This window comes from Arvicanthis niloticus, chromosome 4 (genome assembly GCF_011762505.2).
Source record: "Arvicanthis niloticus isolate mArvNil1 chromosome 4, mArvNil1.pat.X, whole genome shotgun sequence".
Classification (NCBI taxonomy): domain Eukaryota; kingdom Metazoa; phylum Chordata; class Mammalia; order Rodentia; family Muridae; genus Arvicanthis; species Arvicanthis niloticus.
In genome coordinates this window covers 133,573,624-133,586,015 of record NC_047661.1, presented here as the reverse complement: position 1 = coordinate 133,586,015, position 12,392 = coordinate 133,573,624, and the positions used below count along the sequence as shown (strand labels likewise).

At 37.4% G+C, this 12,392-nt stretch overlaps 1 protein-coding gene across 5 annotated transcripts in view; it reads left to right on the top strand.

The window, feature by feature from the left end:
* Nucleotides 1-12,392, top strand: part of Lrrc7 (leucine rich repeat containing 7) — a 435,124-nt gene that overhangs the window by 306,476 nt on the left and 116,256 nt on the right. The gene's annotated exons all lie outside the window — the stretch shown is intronic.

Sequence of the window (12,392 nt, the reverse complement as noted above, 5' to 3'; positions counted from 1 at the left end):
AGATTGGGCCAAAAGTGCTCTCAGCCAATGCCCTGTGTAGGATAGCAGGGTTTTCATTCATGCTATAAGGTAAACACATGAAGAACACTCACCGTTTTACTTTAGCCACATCCAATATGTTATTATGCTGACTGTCAATGTCAGAGGTGGGCTTGTCTGAATTAAAAGCTTTAATCTATCTTTAAATAAAAATCCACTCCTAAAATATCTCCCCTTATGCTACTGGGATATAGACCTAGATAATAACTTGTCTTTGTGATCTGGATGGAAAGGACTCCTGGTCTGGGAGACTTGCAGTATGCCAGCTGCACATGATGTTACTGGGCTCTCACTCTAGGGAGACTCAGCTGTGTGCTATAAAATGTGCCTCTGAAACCAAATATTGTCCCTCCCCCTCTTAAACACACTGCCATACTTCGTTCTCCTTCCATGCTCCCTCCAGGACCAGTTCAGCTGTCATTTCTATTCTCACTTGTCATTCCCCAGTAGTGGCTCAATAGCCAGCCAGCCTGATTCCTCTGGGTATACACTCTGATATAAGCCCAAGAAAGGTAGATGTCAGATCTTCCATCTGCCACATTATGCCACCCAGCTTACTGTGCGTGGGCACAAGGAGAAAGAACTGATGCACCCTGGCATGCATTTTTCCTCTCTATGCTTTACAGATACTTTTTTGAATGTGTGCATGTGTGTGCACATAAGTACAGTGCCAGAAAAGTCTGCCAGTTCCTCTGGAGCAGGAGTTACAAACAGTTATGAGTATTGGGAACTGGACTTGGGTCCTCTGGAAGAGCAGTAAGCATCCTTAATCACTGAGCCATCTTGCTAGCCCTGAATCATTGTATTTTTGAGGAATATATGTATTGTGGAGACAGGGATTGGTAAGGGTGGTAAATAACCTTGAAGTATGTAGAAATAGATTTGAAGTTAGTTGCTAAGGTTCTAGGGAGAGCCCTGTTTTGACTTAGTCCATATGTCTTGATGTCATGAGAGAAAGAACACAAACAGCAATTAAACTCTTCACCTTATTTGTAACTGCATCTACCTTAACATCACAATAAGAGCATCATTTTCATGCATTTCATGGGCTTCAGGCAAGTTTGAATGTAAGAAAATCTGCAGTAAATATTCCATATATTTTTTGAAGAATTTCAGCCACCTAAAACTTTGCAAGCTTTTCACATGGACAAATGTCAATTGACTATTTTAAGATTTGGATCAACAAAAAAGTACTAGGTGTGTTGGTTATGGTTTTTATTGCTATGAAGAGACATCATGACCGTGGCAAGTCTTATAAAGGAAAGCATTTAATTGGGACTGGCTTATATTTCAGAGGTTTAGTCTATTATCAGCATGGCAGGCAGGCAGACACGGTGCTGGAAAAGTAGCTAAGAGTTTTACATCTGGAACCCCAGACAGAATGTTGGGAGAGAAAAACTTTGGACCTGGCGTAAACATTTGAAACCTCAGAGCTCAACCCCTGTGACATACTTCATCCAACAAGGCCCCACTTTTTCCAACAAAGCCACACCTCCTAATAGTGCCTCTTCCTGTAAGCCTATTGGGGCCATTTTCATTCAAATCACCACAGTAAGATATGTTTATTTTTATAAAATTATACTTATTGAAGATGGTTTGTGATTACTATAGTGTAAGCTCTATGGTGCGTAATAAATCAGCATCTAGATCAGTCGTTCTCAACCTGCGTGTCATGACCCACCATCAAACAGCATCAAAAATACAGATATTTACATAATAATTCATAACAGTAGCAATTTTATGGTTATGAAGTAGCAGTGAATATATTTGTATGGTTGAAGGAAGGTCACCACAACGTAAGGAAGTGTATGAAAGAGTTGCAGCATTAGGAAGGTTGAGAATCACTGCTCTAGATGAAGTTTTATTTTCTGATATGACAGTGTTCCACACTGTCATCATGTTTCTCAAAAAGAAGAAATGTTGACATTTGTTCAACAGAGCATTGGCTCCACAGCACAATATTTGACTGACAGCAGGATCTTAGTACTGTTTTAAGTTGTATGTTTTTTTGTTTTAAAAGTTATTGCACATGGTTAGTTTCTTGCTAAAATGGTGACCTTTTGGTTATAGTTTCAAATGTTTTCTTCAGCAGTTACAGTTTCCAACTTCTGACTGCAGGAGTATAGTAATCCCTTGGATTTTAACTTCTACATAACTAGTAGATCTATTTAATAAAAATACGAACATTTCTTACAGATTCTTCAGAGATTTCTTTGTAATCCTTCAAGTAGTCTGTGAATAAATTGGTTTTTTGTTCTTCAATTTTTAAACAATTTCCACCTCTGAATTTAATTAGATAGTTTTCCCTTCACTGTATTAGTGCTGCAGATTTTATGGAAAGAATTTCCCATGTAAACCCACTTTTTCTACATGATAAACCTCTTGCAAAATGTGCCTGCCTTGATACCAGTACAATAGAGACTTTGTTTCAGTCTGGAGTTTAAAATCATATAGTAAAAATAAATCATCATATAATATATTCACTTCAATGCCAATTCCAAATTTTTTAAACTTTTGTTCATAGTTGTAATTATATACATTATTCTGTCTACTTTGTGGATTCTTGTTATTCATCAATTTAGGGTAATTTCCAGCCCTTTTTAAAATTACCATCTAATCTACTTATGTTCTATCTTGCTGGAATTTGTTAGATATGAATGTGAGCAAGAAATTCTGCATGTTTAAGAAATACAAACTACTTATTTTATGCATTTCATGAAAAGTAGCCAAACAAGGAATGATTCTTTAAATACATATTTTATTTTCTTAAAAACATGTTTTCAAGCTCAATCCTTAGAAATATACAGTATGCACTCTCCAGTATTAACATACATTCAGCATTTAGCTCTTTCTGGAAAGATCACTGAGGGAATATTTTCAACTCTTTAAAAATGTGCGTGATGTGCCACATGCTAACAGAAACTGGTAAACATTAGGCACGACACTTCTGGGTTAAATGTAACTTGAAGAAAAACTACATGAAAGCAAAAACAATATATCAAGAGCAAAAGAAAAGCGTTGAATCCGTAGGAAAGACCAAGACTTAAAGTTTTAACAACAGTGCGAAGGTGGACCAAGTTCATCATCTTCATGAATACATCCAAAAACTAACAATATTTGATTAGTATTTGAAAAAAGTTGAAAAATCTTTTTTATAACAGTTCATAAAATAAGTTACCCATGGATATATTAAACAATTAACATTCTATGAAACTTCTTTATATAAAAATGTAAAGAAAATATATTTTATTCTATAAATCACCATTCAAATTTCTAGTGAGGCTGAAAATTATAGCAAGAAAAATTTTCATCTCAAGAAATAAAAATGGATTTTATTTCTGTTCTACTTTCTCTAATTGATTTTATAAAATATTCAAATTTAATGAAAATCTGTGTATTGGAGATACCCTGAGCCATATAACTAAAAAGATCAGTTGCAGACTATGTACTTGTGTAGTGTGTAAAATGAAAATGTTCTCACAGAAATTTGAAATTGTTGAGTACATTTTTTAATGTCTTCACATGCAATTGAAATTCATTGGACTATAAAATTAATTTTATTAAAAGCATGACAGTAAGTAACTCCACTTCCCTAGTTTCCGAAGATTTGCTCATTTTTAATTACCTAAGATGCATGCAGACCCGAGGCAAGCAGCATTCATGTACCTATTCGTTTCCTTCATGTGTAATTACAACAAGTTTCCTACATCTAATCAAATTTTATTAATTGTTCTTCAAGTAAAGATTGTTTTAAAAGAACAAAATAAGAATGAATCATTATGTAACAAGCCATCTTATCTTTAGGCAAAGTATTTAAAACTTGAAACATCCTGATTAGTAATGCCTACATTTCCCTGCATTTTTGAGAACTATTAAGACTTTGAATCACATCAGAGGCATTGCCAGAGTTATTAACATAACAAAACCTAAGAACTGAAATTCACTCTTACTGTAATTGCAAGTACACCATTGTCTGCCTTGGTCAGGAGTACCAGAGGTGCAAACTGTATCAATTATTTCACAGAAATTTTAGATAAAGACTGACTAATTATGCCCTGGAAAAGGGAAAGAGGAAGAGAGATATAGAAGTGATGTCTCCAGAAAGCCGCTAATATGCTACAGAAGAGAACAAGTAAAGAATCAAGAGATCCTGAAGCTGATGTTGGGAGTAATGCCTACCAGCTGGCATTGTGACTTTGAGGGGCATTATGCCTTTCATAGTTGTGTGGAGAAAACCACAAATGGAAATAACTGGTCTTATGGTGTTTAGTGTCACCACAGCCTGAAGAAATGTTGGTGGTGAAACAACGAGAAGAAAAGTTGAAAATCCCATATTTGTCCGGCCTTTATTCTCACCAAGATGACCTGTTTTATGTAGAGCTCATCACAGATCCATCTGTCAAAAAAAAAAAAAAAATAAGCAGTAAATTTCATATTTCTGAAGTAGACTATAAAAGAATAAGCTCCCATTGGAAAACCAATAAGCCTAATAAACGCCAGTTTAATTCTGTGCTGAGTACAATAGAAATCCTTTCTGACTAGATTTTGGCATCATTTTCTCCTGAAAGTTCTCCCAGGCCTAGCAGAATACCCAGCTCCCACCTGGCACTTGGAATGATTCATTTGGTTTTAAAAGCAAACAGTTGAGTTAGTTTTAATCATCAGAATTATGCCTATCTAACAGGAAATGTTTAATTCAAACTAGACAGTAATGGAGAAGGGAGAAACAACTTCCATTTATCTGAAAAATCAATCATTTTATTATAAGCTGTCTTTTGAGGAGTAAATCTCCAGGAGCAATGTTAAATGTTTTCCAAACAGCTTATGTAGAAAGCTTTATAATTCAAAATTGTGGCCATCCCTACTGTGCTGGCTAGTTCTGTGTCAACCTGACATAAGATAGAGTCCTTTTGGAAGAGGAAGTCCCAATTAAGAAACTCCCATTGTGGTGGCATATGAACACTGGACTGAAAAAGCCATTGAATCCTCAGAGCTCAGCTGGCTTTTCTGAGGCAACCTTGGATAATAAGATTGATGAGAGGAAAGCAGACAATAGAGGCCTGCCTGTGAAGCTTCTAGGAAAGTAAAAACTGTTGTGGCCATACATGTGATTTTTTTTTTAAATTAAGACTCCATGGTTCTACTCATAATCAGCCCATGATAAACAAGAGACCAACATCACTAACATGAAATGGCCTTACTGAGACAATTGATGCTGGATTTTAGTTGGAACTAAGAAATTAGCCATGGTTAAGAAGACACCAGCAACACTAAGGATTATAAATCTGGGAGTATTTGCTCAGGGTCAGCAAATAGAAACTGCAGTACAGAAGGGAGCTGAAGCTGCATCTCATGCTGGCAGTTAAACTTCTCAGTGTAAGAATCACTTTGGAAGTACTACTGGTTTTGAAGGCATGAAGGGTTCGTGGAGAGCAATTAATGCTTGATGCTGGAGTCCTTGAAGAAAAGCTGGGAGAGCTCATGAGTGAAAAGTATAGCCTCCGTTGGTGTAGAAGGCTCAGGATTAAGTGTCATGGAGAGAAGTTGAGGCTTGTTGCTATGTAGCAGGGTCAGAGTCCCTGAAGAGATTCCAGGAGTGGCTATTGGTGAAAATGCAGCACAGTAAGTTGTAGTAGGAGACACCATCATTTTTGATAGTACTATACGGCTACCATCAAGCACAGTGTGAAGTGGAGCGAGCCTGAGTATACAAGATGCAATATGTGAGCTGTGGCAAGCCCTTTGGAGCCTGACATTTAGCTTTATACAGCTGGACCTCAGTTTTACTCTGATCTAATTGTGACCATGTTTTGGTTCTTTCTTTTTGCAATGAGAAAGGATTTTATATATATATATATATATATATATATTTTTTTTTTTTTTTTACTGGAGTCCACAGTTGCATGACATTTTAAATTTTAGAGAAATTTTGGAACTTTAGAAAGTCAGGTATTTTAAAGGGTTGAATTTTTAAAGTGTTTGAATTTTTTATTCATTTATTCACCTTACATCCCAATCACAGCCCCTCCCCTCCTCCTTGTCACACCCTCATTTTTAAAAGACTTAGAACTTTAAAAGTTGGAATGTTTTATACTGTTGTTGATATTAACATACTCTCTTGAGGATAAATGAAGAAGGAAAAGCTTTAAATAAATAGTGATTTATTTGTGTGTCCCATTGACAAAAGGTGAAGTGTGATGGCTAGTTTTATGTCAAAAAGATAGACCCGTTTTGGAAGTGGAAAAATCAACTGAGGAATTTGAGATTTGCTTCTAGTTGCCTTTGGTGTATTTTCTTTGTTGGCTGTTGATGAGAGGGCCAAGCTCACATAATATCAACCCTGGACTTGTGATCCTGGGTGCTATTAGAAAGTCAATTAAGCACACCATGGGGAATAAACCAGTAAACAACATTCCTTCATTTCCTAAGCATCAGCCTCTGCCTCCAGGTTCCTGCCTGAGTTTGTGCCTTGCTTCAGTGATAGACTCCACAAGTTGAATAAGGTCATGGTGTTCTCTCACAGCAATAGAAACCTTAAGACTCCAACTAACTCTGGAATTTGAAAGAAATCCTTGATGAATGATTCAGTTAAAACAATTTTTCCAGTGAAAATAGTTGCAGACATTTCTTTCATAAGAGACTCTAAGGGGATCATCATTGTCCATCAGTGCAACATCTGTTGACACAGGATCTCAATTCATGGTTTCCACTGTCAAGCATGCAAATAAAAACTTTATGGTTTTAAACAGCAATTTTTAAAAAGGCGCTTTCTCCTGTTGGCAGTTCTCATTACTACAGTACCATAATGGTCACTGTGAATGGAATCAACCTACTTCTATAATGAGAGGGTATGTTCTTTCAATTTAGCAAAGTACAAGTGATTCTGTCAACATTTTCAATCAGAAAAATTAAAGAAATGAAAAAGTCTCGAAGGAACCAGAGTAAAGTGTATTAAATATGAGTTCAAGTTCACAATTAAGAATTTTCAAATGAAAAAGATGTTTTTCACTTCTATTACAGCAGTAAAGCTGAAGGCTTCAAGACCAAAAAGGACACCACAGAATAGGAAGAGGAGATGAAAATGAACCAGTAGTGGGCAAGGGAGAACCCCTAGTCCTTTGGGAAACTGAGTCAGTAAAGCTTTGCTGGGCCTCTCCTTAAACCTTTTTACCTTTTGTCATATGGATTGACGTATGCTGTACGGCATATGGATTTGTCATATGGATTGACGTATGCTGTACGGCATATGGATTTGTCATATGGATTGACGTATGCTGTACGGCATATGGATTTGTCATATGGATTGACGTTTGCTGTACGGCATATGGATTTGTCATATGGATTGACGTTTGCTGTACGGCATATGGATTTGTCATATGGATTGACGTATGCTGTACGGCACTGCTGTTATTTCCCTTACTAGTACGTTAACCATGAATAGGAAGAGTTCTGAAGTGAAGGTTGTCAAGGTAGAGTCGGGAAGCTATTAATCTTACTGCCATAATCTAGGCAGGAACAAGAATGTCTGGGAGAACAGAGCAATAGATAGGAGAAGGAGTTCATTTCTGACTCAGTTGTGAAAGTATTGCCAGGCAATCCCAGGAAGTTTGAATTCTTAATAGTTCCCACAAAGCATCTGAAGAAATTATTGAAGAACATGCAAAGACAGTCAGTCCATTGTCAAAGGTATCCCCATTTAACTGCTTTTCAACCAGTTCCCCAGCATGCCTGTGGGTGCCCCCCTCCACATAATGAGAGAAATTAATGGAAGTTAAAGTATCTCACCTTCACTCAGCATGCCAGGCCTAAACATCACTTACTGCATTGCTAAACTGGACATGTGCTTTTTGTGTTAATAGATATTAGAGCTTTTCTTATCAACAGAAGTAGCAATCCTCACAGGCTTTTGGAGTTTGTTAGGGGCACCAAAGAACTCTGATTTCCCAGAGAGAGTCCTTTTGGTTTTTATGAAGTCACAAGTAGATGATACTGAAATTTTTAGGATAATCAAATTTACTTTATTGGTTCTACAGCTCCTCTTCTAAGTTCCTAGCCTTTTACTCATCTTTCAAACTTACAAACAGAAGCATCTTTCCCTTCATTGTTTCAAGTTTAGTTTTGTGTATGTCCTATTGGTGAGATTTGGGGAGCAATAGAAGACAAATCTCTCTGGTGCCTTGAGTCAGCTTACTGTTTATCCATGCAGAATGCATTTGCCCTATGTTTGTTTATGCTGTTATTCTGTAAGAACTGAGGCTCCAAAGATTAATTAAACACAAGTTTGGCATTTTAGAAATCCAAGCTTAATAGGAATGCAAATCAGTGTGGCAGCTCACAGAAAGCTACTCAGACAAATAAGATAGGAAAGCTGAGAGGTGGCTTTTGATTGGAAAAGGCAAGAAAGTTCCGAAAAAGGAATGCCTTAAATGCTCTGGGAAGGCAGAGGAGTGAGACACATGGGGCAGCTGGGAAGGCTGTGTGATGGTGGAGCCAGATAGTGACCCTTTTTGTAGAATAAAAAGAGAATGGTTGAGAAAGAATTGCAGCCAGGGCAGCAGAGTCTTTAATGTCATGAAAGAACATAACCTTCAACCATGGGTGGCAGCCTGTATTAAAGGTCAAGACCTTGTACTCTTATATGAAGGATGCCTTACCAACAACTGTTTACTATTAACACACTATAGGTGTCTCAAGTTGTGGTTGGTGCTATTGTTTCAATAAGAACAGTCCCCAATCCCCAAAAAAAGTAATCTGTGAAAATCATAGTGGTTTAGGAAGCAGTGGGCTACTAGAAGGAAAGTGAAAATGGAGGAAATAAAGGGAAAGAGGGTGAATTTCAGAACATGAGGAGGTAGGGAAAGCTAGAGTGTGGCTTTGGCTATGGTCTGGGTAAAAGGTAAGAGAAACACAGCTGGAGAGGAAAGGAAACTGAAGACAAGACCGTTCTGGCAGCATGGAGTTTGAATACCTTTGAAGCATGTGGGGAAAATATAGGAGAAATATACATGCAGGATTTAGAAAAGGTTTCTGGCTGTACATGACATCTGGGGCTCACCAGCAGACTTGGCCTATGTATGTGATTAAACACACAGAAATTTTGCAAACCTTATAGAAAAGTGTGTAAAATAATAAATACACAAATTTAAAACTTTCTAAATTATGCAATGTAACTATGATCCATGATTCAGCAAAACTTTGAAACCTAAGTTCCACAGTGTCAGGAAGCCCTTTCTCCACCAGTGTGTCACATATCAGACTCTGCCAAATACAGGAAAAGTTACCAGGAAATAGATCCCATTCTCTGTGTATTTTCTGTACAACTGGGATACAGAAGCAGGGTGGTGATTGTGACATTCCCTGGACTCACTTCAATAGCCACACAGTTGACTTGGTCCCTCAGCTCTGAAGAGATACTTCTTTCTGAAGATAATGGCCTCATCTGTGAACATAGCTGAGAAAGCCATTAGCTTTGTATATAGCCACTATGCTTTCCCATCCTAGTGAACATTTTTATGATGTTAATAAAATGAAAACACAATTTAAGGAAGTATTTATGGCTAATGAAACTTAAGCATGCATTTATCATAAGGTTGTGCTGGGTTAGAACTCTCTATTCACTCGCTCTCAGGCATATCCAACATCTCAGCATAAAAATGTCTGATTGTCAACAGTGACAAGAAGCAATCTTCTTATCTGCCTAGCTGATGTCAGCAGAGCACAGAAAACCCATATGGCACATTGTCCTCTTGTTTGCTGTTGAGGTGACTTTTATGAATGAAAATAATCTCTATTAATCAGTCAACAGAAGTTTTTTTTTTTTCTAATCCTGCCACAAAACAGACACTGTCTACATCCTGAGGGACTTATAAATAAGTATGAAGCATACCCTTGCCTTCAGGTAAAGGTTAGTTCCTACACAGACAGTCTACTGTAAGCATCTTAGGAAAAGGACATATGACTGCCACGTAATTGTTCCACTTCCCTTGAATATATGGACTGAACACTGACCACAGTGGATGCTGGGATACTTGAAATTGGTGTGTTCAGAGGGTGAATTATGAGTAAAACAATTAAGGCACAGTCTTCAAGAAACAAGACTTCGTGTGCCTTTAAAAATGAGTTATATATAATATGTGTGGAGAAGAGAGGGCATGATGATCATGAGATTGGCAGAATCAAAGGGAAAGGGTTGAGGAACACATATGGAGGGTCGACAATGAGTTCAACAAGAGCCAGCAGTAAGGCAGAGAAATGAGACAAGATGCCTTCCCACAGCATAAGCTCTGATTTCATTCTCATGTAATAAAAGAAAAATTGAGTGCCTTGGTGTGATTGATCACCAACAAGGGAGCCATAGAGCTGACTTGGCATTTATCCACCACTTTAGCACAAGCAGAAATATAAGATTGATACAGAAGTAACCTGCCCAAGTGTCTGTTCACAATTCCACATGAAAAGGGAAAACAAACCAAAGCATCAAAGCATATGCTACAAGAAAAATATATGGGCAACATTTTTTATAGGACAGCCATAAGAATTTTCACTTTAGTGAACTTTTACTAGCTTTCTCATGCTAAATAAAACAACAGTAAAACAAAGCTTAGAAAAATAATAGCATACTGCACACACACGCACACACACGCACACCCACACACACCCACACACGCGTTCCTTTGTTACTAGGACATAGTGGCAGGCCACACATCTATGCTTACCTCACCTGTGCACTCAGAAATCTGTAGGTTCTTGTTAACAACTGACTGATTGCTTGTAGAGTTCTATGATGAAGCAAAGCTCATGTTAGCAATTGTTCTTACATGATGTCAAAGGTCAGATGTCATTAAGTGTTCATCCACTCATTCATTCATTTAGCAATTGTTGGATAAAGTTCCCTGCTTATATTTTTTTTTATTGTATTGTCCACACTAAGCAGAGCACAGTGTTCAGTACATGTTTGTAGCTGGTGTAGTTTACATGACCACACTGATTTCTCTCTCCAGCTCTAAGAATACAAGGTAACATAGAAAGAGAAATGGTACAGTCCCACTCATGTAGAATCTAGAGAGAATGTCACACTTTAACAAGTAGGATCAGACTTGTAGGACTCTAACCTTGACATGTGTCCTGAAGTTTCTAGTCAAGTTTGCTCTAGCAAACAAAGGGAGAAGTGATCTTGAACTAAAATCTGAAGGATGAATGGAACTTAGTTCAACAAAGAAAAGTAGTGTTACTTTATACAGAGGTCTTTGCAGGGCACAAGGACTTCCTACTGTCTACAAGTGAGGGCAGAAAGCTGGGTAAGGTGAAAATATGTGAGGATAGCTTTCCCAGAGTGTCAGAATTATAAATATTAGAAAAATTATGTAGCCAAGAACATGTATTATTTGAAGCTGATGAAATATAAATTGGACTAACAAAAGTGACGTGTTTGTAATTGGCATAGGTTGAAGTTACAACCCGAAAGCTCTTTACTCATTTGTGATATAAAAGTCGGACTAAACAAAGCAGAAATTATTATAATCAAGAGAATTGAGCAGGTAATTTTGAATTTGAGTTGTATAACCTTGATCCTTGTAGATTATACCATTAAAATTATAATGTTACTGAATCACACAGCACTAATTAGCCCTCAAGCAGGGATTAGTAAACTTGCTGATATAGCACCATGAGGATAGTTTAGGTGCACTGATGTAGAGCTTTATTGACCTTAATACACTTGCCAAACGATTCATTCAATTGATGTTTAAAACCAAGTTTTAAAACTTGTTCTTAATTGGGATTGTTCACATAAGAAAATTCATGCAGAGAAAAGTAAGGCAACGACTATGGAAAGAGCAACTAAGTGATGTGGAAATAAAGATATGTTTAGAACATGCAGAACAGACCATGTTTCACTTTCTATGGCTATGATGGAGTGCTTGGGCAGAGAGACTGATAGTATTCAGTAAACTCATTTAGTGTTTCCTTTGGCACTTATGACTACAACAGTTGCTACAATATCTGACTCCAGATACATCTATCTCCATTAATCTGTCCTATCTATGTACCCTGAGGCAGAAAAGATAATGCAGGCACACATGTTGGTTCCTGCTTTCATTCAATGAGATGTTCACCGATCAGCAGATTGGTGGTACAATTCCACTGAGGTTTACTGTTGTGATAATTGGGTAAGATTCATAAAATTTAATAGAACAAAAAGCCTTATGTGCCTGCTACTGACTGCTAACTTGAAAAAGATTCGGTTCTTTATTACACAGGGCTCACTGAGCAGCAGTGTCATAGGCGTCTTGTTTTCTCAGTTCATCTTCATGGCTTTCAGGGGTCACTGCCAGTATTCTTGTAACAGGCAGGTG